Genomic DNA, 8,032 nt, shown 5'->3' with positions numbered 1-8,032 from the left:
TCTTCTCTCTCTCTCTCCTATCCCCTTTCTTCTCCAGCGCCTCTCAGAGATTTGAGGGGGGGGGGGATTTAAGAAGGGAAGCTCACAGTGATTTGAGGGAGAATTAAAGAAGAGGGAATTGTTCATTTAAAAGAGGAATTGTTCACTATAGCTACAGTGAAAATTTGCATTTATTGAGAGATCTTAAGTTTGAGATCTGCTCTTGCATTATAATTTCTTTGATTAATAAGAATTAATTGTGTGGCTCCCGAGGGCGTAGGTAAGTTTTTCGAACCTCGTAAATCTTAGTGTATTTTTCTCTATACCTCGTTTCTTATTGTTTTAGGGATTTAGCGTAGCCCCGGATAATTTCCTAATAACTGGTATCAAAGCCTGAAACGATCTAGAGAAAGTCAGGTTCAAGTGGGAGCGATGACCGCAGATGAAGGAAATGTGAATTAGAGAATTTTGATGGAATAGAATTCGGATTTTGGAAGATGCAGATGGAGGATTATCTGTACCAAAAGAATATGTATCAACCCCTTTCGGGAAAAAAGCCGGAGGGTATGAAAGAAGAAGATTAGAATCTTCTAGATAGAAAGGCCCTCGGGGTTATTCGTTTGACGTTAACCCGCAATGTTGGTTTTAACATTACAAAGGAAAAGACCATGATGGTCTTATGATAACACTCTCAAACATGTATGAGAAGCCATCAGCCTCAAACAAAGTTCATTTGATGAGGCGGTTATTCAATCTGCAAATGATGGAAGGTGCATCGGTAGCACATCATCTCAATGAACTTAATACAGTCACGACCCAATTGAGTTTAGTTGATATTGAGTTTGATGAAGAAGTACGAGCGTTGATCCTTTTGTCTTCCGTCACGGCAGTGAGTAGCTCATCGGGAAAGAAAATGTTGAAGTTCGACGACATTCGTGATTTGGTTCTCAGTGAGGAGATCCGACGGAGAGAGTCGGGTGAAAGTACAACCTCTTCAGTATTGCATATAGAGTCAAGAAGTAGAACTTCAACCAGAGGAATGGATCAAAGGATAGGGGTTCAAATCCAGGAATCCTAATAGCTCGAAGGCTATCGAGTGTTGGAAGTGCGGGAAAACCGGACATTATAAAAATCAGTGCAAGAGTGCACAGAAGGAGTGGGAGGCAAAGGCAGATGCAAACGTTACTTCCACCTCAGGAGAAGATGATGCATTGATATGCTATTTGGAGAGTAAGGAGGAGTCTTGGGTGTTGGACTCCGGAGCATCATTCCATGCTACTTCTCAGAAAGAATTCCTCGAGAAGTATATCCCCGAAAACCTTAAAAATGTATACCTTGGTGATGATCAACCATGTGCCATTATTGGCAAAGATGTAGTGAAGATTAAGTTGAACGGGATAATATGAGAGCTGAAGGATGTCAGACATATTCCCAACCTGAAAAAGAACTTAATCTCAGTAAGCCAGCTGGCTAGTGAAGGCTACACTATGATTTTTCATGGTGATAATTGGAGAATTTCAAAAGACACAATGACGATTGCCCAAGGTAAAAAGACTGGTATCATGTATATGATAGCAGATGCACGTTGTTTGATCTTAGTTGCAGCAGGCGATGAGACTTCAAGGCTGTAGCACCAGAGACTCGGTCATATGTGTGAGAAGGGGATGAAGATCATGCACATAAAGGGAAAACTCTCAGGTCTAGAATCAGTTGAATTAGACATGTGTGAAGAATGCATACTTGGAAAGCAGAAGAGAGTCAGCTTTCAGACAAGTGACAGAACCTCCAGGAAGGAGAAGCTTGAGCTCATTCACTCGAATGTTTGGGGACCAACAACCACCGCGTCCATTGGTGGGAAACACTACTTCGTGACTTTATCGATGATCACTCTCAAAAAGTATGGGTCTACTTTCTGAAGCACAAGTTGTAGGCATCGAAAATTGCCTATAGGTCTCCACGAATAGCTCAGTGCTAAGGAATGACAATGAACGTCATGTAGGCATCGAAAATTGCCTATAGGTCTCCACGAATAGCTCAGTGCTAAGGAATGACAATGAACGTCACCATCTGATCCACAGGAGTTAGCTCAGTGCTAAGGAATGACAATGAACGTCACCATCTGATCCACAGGAGTTCGATTGACGTCGATGAATGATTAAAGTGAATCGACGAACTACGTGAGCTGATAGAATTTCGCAATAACGAAGGCACGGGCCAATCGGGAACCCTGCGATGTTCACAAAAAGAACAATGCCCTTCATATATTGTTCACTCTACAGATAATCCAACCATCGGAGCAGATGGAACTCTTCGTCAAGCTTCCAACGCACTTGGAATCACTCAAATCCGAGTTCGGACGAAGGATTTACGGCGAAAACAATCAAACATACGCAACGGAGCGTCTCAGGCTGAACTGGGACACCCGGGGTGTCTCGGGAAAGTCAAAACACCCCAGGGGTGTCTAGGAAAAGCCTAGACACCCCAGGGGTGTCTCGGCCAAGCCCTGTCCGATTTTTCGGAAACAGATCTGAGTGCCAGGTAGTCCACGGATATCAACATCCCCGTCACAGGCAAAAGACCCACGCAAGCAAGAGACGAGCATTACCCTTCGCCTGTAATCCTAAGAAGAGCAAATATCTCGCTTTAGCCGAGATAGGCGCTTCAAGCTTCTAGATCTCCTCGCGGATCGACGAAGCTCTGCCCGATTTTTCTGGATCAGATCTGATTGCTAGGTAGTCCACGGATATCGACGTCCCCGTCACAGGCCAAAGACCCACGCAAGCAAGAGACGATAAACGGATCTTGTGTTTATTTTCAAGAAAGTTGTAATTTTTATTTTCGTTATTTGAATTCATTTGTAACGTTTGAAGTTTCTAATGAAATCAATGATGAAGGTAACTTTTGACGAAAACAAGCTGGCGACCACAGTGGGAGCCAACAGCCTCGCTGCCGAGGCTGTCGTGACGCAACCGGCATTCAAGATCTGGGTGAATGAAGAGATCGAATATGAGTTTGATCAACAAAAGTTTGAAGAGTACCTTTCTTCCTCCTCCTCCAGATCCGCCTCTCCGAACAGGCGCAGGAAGGTATCCTCTTCCAGAAATGTTCGCGGGACCTCCGGCTCTAAGATCCAAGATCCCGTCGCCGTTGCTGCGCCCGTGCCCCGTGACATCCCGGCGGCATCCAAAGAGGTCGAGGCTGCAGATCCAGATCTCCCTTCCGCCACAAAGGCGACTGCTGAAGTTGCTCCAACTTTGTCGAAGAGAGCGCGCCAAAGACGGCGACAACGCCTTGCACGACAATTGGCCAAGGCCGCAGAATCGATGGACGGGATCCGCTACAATGAAGATCTCAAGTCCAGACAGCGCCAAGAGCAACAACGGCGCATAACCAACTCCTCCTCCAAGGCAGAAACGAACGAATGGGTTCGTGTCACGAGGACTCGCTCAACCCTCGAAGAGCGAATCAAGAAACGCCGCGCATTGCTAGCGCATGCCCGAATCCTTCTACAGAAAGCGGAAGAGATGAAGAAAGAAGAGGCGGTCAAGAAACCGTCTACACATAAATGGGTTTGGGTGCCAAAGTCAAAACCGGCACCTAAGACAAAAGTGGGTGAAGTTATCACCCAAACTTCTTCAAATCCAGATCTCGTTTCTCCTGTTCCTGCGCCTCCAACGGAGCCAGGCAAGAACCCCGAGAATCGAGGAAAAGCGCTTGTTAAGGAAAGCTGGAGATCGTTGAAGGAGCTTCGAGCCAACATCCGGACTGGGGGTCGTACGCGACCTCCTAACAAATTGATTTCTGCAACGGCCCGCTTGGCGGTGCGTGCAGAAAACCAGGAGCCCGTTAAGGTTTCACCCTCACAAGGGTGTGATTCCAAACGTGCGACTCTTGCAGACGCCAACAAGGCAATGTTTACTCAGAAGAAAACACGTCAGATAGACGAACGCGTTACACCTGAGAATCCAGGTGAGCAGCCGATAGGTTACTCCGACCGCAACGTCGATGAGTTGTACTATCAGGCTGGGGGTACGAATAAATCTCGAAAGAGAAGTACCCGGGAAGCGGACTCTCACTGTCCGTGTATCAAAATTATCAGGGCAGTATTATCAACGTGTAGCTGCCCCAAGACCGCTCCGCAGAGGGTCTCGATATTCGAGAGAATCTCCGATGGAACGACGAAGCCCAAATCAAGGCGTTTCCACCAAAGAGGATCGGTTGCTCGAGATGATGAATTCCCAGAAGTTACCATCAACATGGTCAACAAGGGAAAATCTCCAATTATTTCAAGTGGTTCCGACCCTAATTTCTCTTCAGGAAGCGGAGTCAATTCGGGAATAGCTCAGCTTCAGCTAGAAGCCGTCGGATATAACGATTACCATGGGATCCATGAAGGAATCCATTCCGATGACGAACTCTCAGATTCTTATTCCGCACTCACCTCCGACGATACAACGTCTAGCATAGGGCAAGCTCGAGAAGTGTTCATGGTCAACACCGAGCAAATAGCCAAAATCATTGAGGATGCTCTAGCCAAGCAGAAAGAAGCATTCAAAATCGAAATGGAAATGGCTATGCAGGAGATGAGACAAATGCACGACCAACAAATCCGAGCTTTGTCAAATCAGCTAGTTGAATCCAGCCGCCGCACCCAGAACGCCGCAGTTGACAGCGATCCGGAAGTGGACGAAATCATCATGGCCGACGCACCGCCCAAAAATACTGGGGGTGGCCCCACTAAAAATAACGACGCTGGGGGTGGACCCACCAAAGATAATAACACTGGGGGTGGCCGCATTATTCCTCTCGGAAATTGTCCAAAACAGGGTATAGATGAGGACGAAAAGATAAAAGATCTCGAGAGCAAAATCGATGCTCTGATGTCTGCTCGAGAGGTGAAGAAGACCGGCATTCCGTGTCCTTACCCGAAAGAGTGGGACTCGATCCCGTATCCAGCGAAGTTCAACCTGATCAACTTCACGCCGTTCGACGGGAAGGGCTCGCCCACTCAGCATCTAATCTACTTCAAGTCCCACTTGGGCACGATCTCCGGCAATGAAGCCTTGATGGTTCGGTCATTCGTCGGCACCCTTCGCGGGCCTGCCTTCGATTGGTATCGGCGTCTTAAATTTGGAAGCATCAACAGCTGGGAGGACCTGGAGAGCATGTTCCTCACTCATTTCTTCGATGATGATGCTGAAGTGTCGATCAGGACACTCTTCGATGAGAAACAAAAAGACGGAGAGTCGGTGGATACCTTCATCAAACGCTTCCGCAATCAGGCAATGAACTGCAAGGATCCCATCGCGGAGGAATTCATCTTGCAGACTTGTCATAACAATTTGTCCATTAACATCTTGGATGTTATGGGAGTAGAGCCGCTCAAGACATGGAAGGATTTGAAGGCCCGAGGAGAGCAAGCCGAACGATTCCTCAAAAGGAAGAAGGCCGAGAGGAGCCAACCGATGGCTAATTCTCCGAACTCGAACTTCGCCTCTCGTGATAGGGGCAAGGCACCTGCAGCGGCTGTTGATCAAACGTCAAAACAGCAGTCCCGAAGACAGCAGAAGACTTCGGATCAAAAGGCCCAGAAAGAGTACTCGTTCAAGGACGAAGACGTTCCCGCCATCTTCGAGTCTCTTCTCGAAAACAACAAAATCAAGCTCCCGCCCATCACGAATCAGGAGGAAGCTGAAAATACTACGGATCCAAAGTACTGCGCATACCACAGGAGGATCCTTCATCCCACCAAGGCTTGCTTTACTTCAAAGAATAGCATCCAGACCTTGGTTGAGGCCGGCGTCATAACGCTAGGGTAAGCCAAACGGTAGTTGGACTCCGAAGAGTATACGAGTATAAACTGCTTCTCAATACTCCGACAAGTATAAGAGTATAAACTGCTCCTTAACCCTCCGACCGGTATAAGAGGTTAAACTACTCCCTGTCAAAACTATTTCCTACCGTTGATGGGAAGTTCCTGAAGAATTGTTGTATGTAATATTCTTAAGGATAACCCGATCATGTAACCGAATGCAATGATAAATCCAGCTTCGCGAAGAAGCTGGGGGTGGATGATTCATGTAACGGGAAGTTCCCGGAAAAATACTATATGTAATTCTATTAGGGATAACCCGATCATTACAAACAAAGTGATAAACACTAAACCTCACTGTGATTTGTATGAGTCAACACTCTCGATGTGATTTGTACTCCTACTCTCACTGTCTACCTGGTCAAACCTTCTTATAGTTAGGGCCACAACTAAAGTTCCCTCTCGATTCCTTCCATGAACGAGAGGTCCACTTTTAAATTAAGCGATCAAGCCTTTAAAAGGTAAGATCATCTCATACCCCCCACTTCCACTGCCTCCTTGGTCAAACCTATAAAAGTTAGGGCCAAAGCCAGAATCCCCTCTCGATTCCTTCCACGAACGAGAGGTCCACTTTCAATTCGAGTGATCAAACCTTCCTACAGTTAGGGTCATCTCAAACCCCCGTTTGGTCAAACATTCCTACAGTTAGGACCAAAACCACAATTCACTCTCGATAAACGAGAAATTTATCTTTAGTTCGGTAATCAAACCTTCCGACAGTTAGGGTTATCCGAATCTTGTCGATTCTCGGAGTGGAGATCCCACTCTTAGTTTCATCTTTTTGGATTCTAGGAGTGGAGATCCCACCTCGAGTCTCCCTTCCAACTGAAGATAGAATATAAAATTCTTCTTCCTCAGTGTCGGGAGATAGAATATAAAATTCTTCCTCTCCCATTTCGGGTTCGTCTTTGCCCCAAGAAAAAGACACCGGGAGATAGAATATAAAATTCTTCCTTTCCCATTTCGGGTTCGTCTTTGCCCCCAAGAGAAGACACCACCTTTTTCAACTCCCAAAATCCATGCCTTTTATGCATGGGGAATTTTATCCCGAAGTCTAAGCAGGGATAAGCCAACGCCTAACACGCGTTGCCGGTTTAGTCTTTCATCGATTAAAAAAGACACCAGAATCCAGTCTGGGGTATTTTATCCCGAAGCCTAAGTAGGGATAAGTCAGCGCTTAACCTGCGTTGCTGGGTGGTTCGTTCCCATAAAAACGACCGAGTCTACGTATTCAGCATCGTAGCAACAAAAATCCATGCCTTTTATGCATGAGGAATTTTATCCCGAATCCTAAGTAGGGATAAGTTAACGCCTAACACGCGTTATCGGTTTAGTCTTTCACCAATTGAAGAAGACACCAGAATTCCAGTCTGGGGACTTTTATCCCGAAGCCTAAGTAGGGATAGGTCAGCGTCTAACACACGTTGCCGGGTAGACTATTCCCGTAACAATGGCGAAGTCTACGTATTCGAAGTCGTAGCATCAAGTCTAAGGGAGTTCATTCCTTTAGCACAACGTCACATTCGGAACGGATGTAAACAATCCGCTTGCTAGCCCGACTCGAACGGTAGTCGGTAAAGGCACATCAAATCCGTTGAGGGCTGAGGGTTTGCCAAAAATCCTAAAGTCAACGTCTGATACACGTTGCTGTTTAGTCTTTTCACAGGAGAAAGACGAAGTCTACGTATTCAATATCGTAGCACTAAAGGAAGGTTGTTATTAATAACACCATAATCCGTACCTCACACGCACGGGGAATTTTATCCCGAAGCCTAAGCAGAGATAAGTCAACGCCTAACACGTGTTGCCGGTTTAGTCTTTTACCGATTGAAGAAGACACCAGAATCCGAGTCTGGGGATTTTTATCCTGAATCCTAAGTAAGGATAAGTCAGCGCCTAACACGCGTTGCCGGATAGTCTATTCCCGTAACAATGGCGAAGTCTACGTATTCAANAGTCAACGCGTTGCGAGCAAAAGTTCAACGTACGACGTTCGAAACCCTAGGGTCAACGCCGATCAACGTGTAACCCTAGATCAACGTCAGTCAACGCGTTGCGAGCAAAAATTCAACGTACGACGTTCAAAACCCTAAGGTCAATGCCGGTCAACGCATAACCCTAGGTCAACGCCAGTCAACGCGTTGCAAGCAAAAAATTCAACGTACGACGTTCAAAACCCTA

This window comes from Asparagus officinalis, chromosome 1, assembly GCF_001876935.1.
Source record: "Asparagus officinalis chromosome 1, Aspof.V1, whole genome shotgun sequence".
Classification (NCBI taxonomy): Eukaryota; Viridiplantae; Streptophyta; class Magnoliopsida; order Asparagales; family Asparagaceae; genus Asparagus; species Asparagus officinalis.
The sequence above is the reverse complement of the archived record's forward strand: the minus strand, read 5'-3'. Positions refer to the sequence as shown.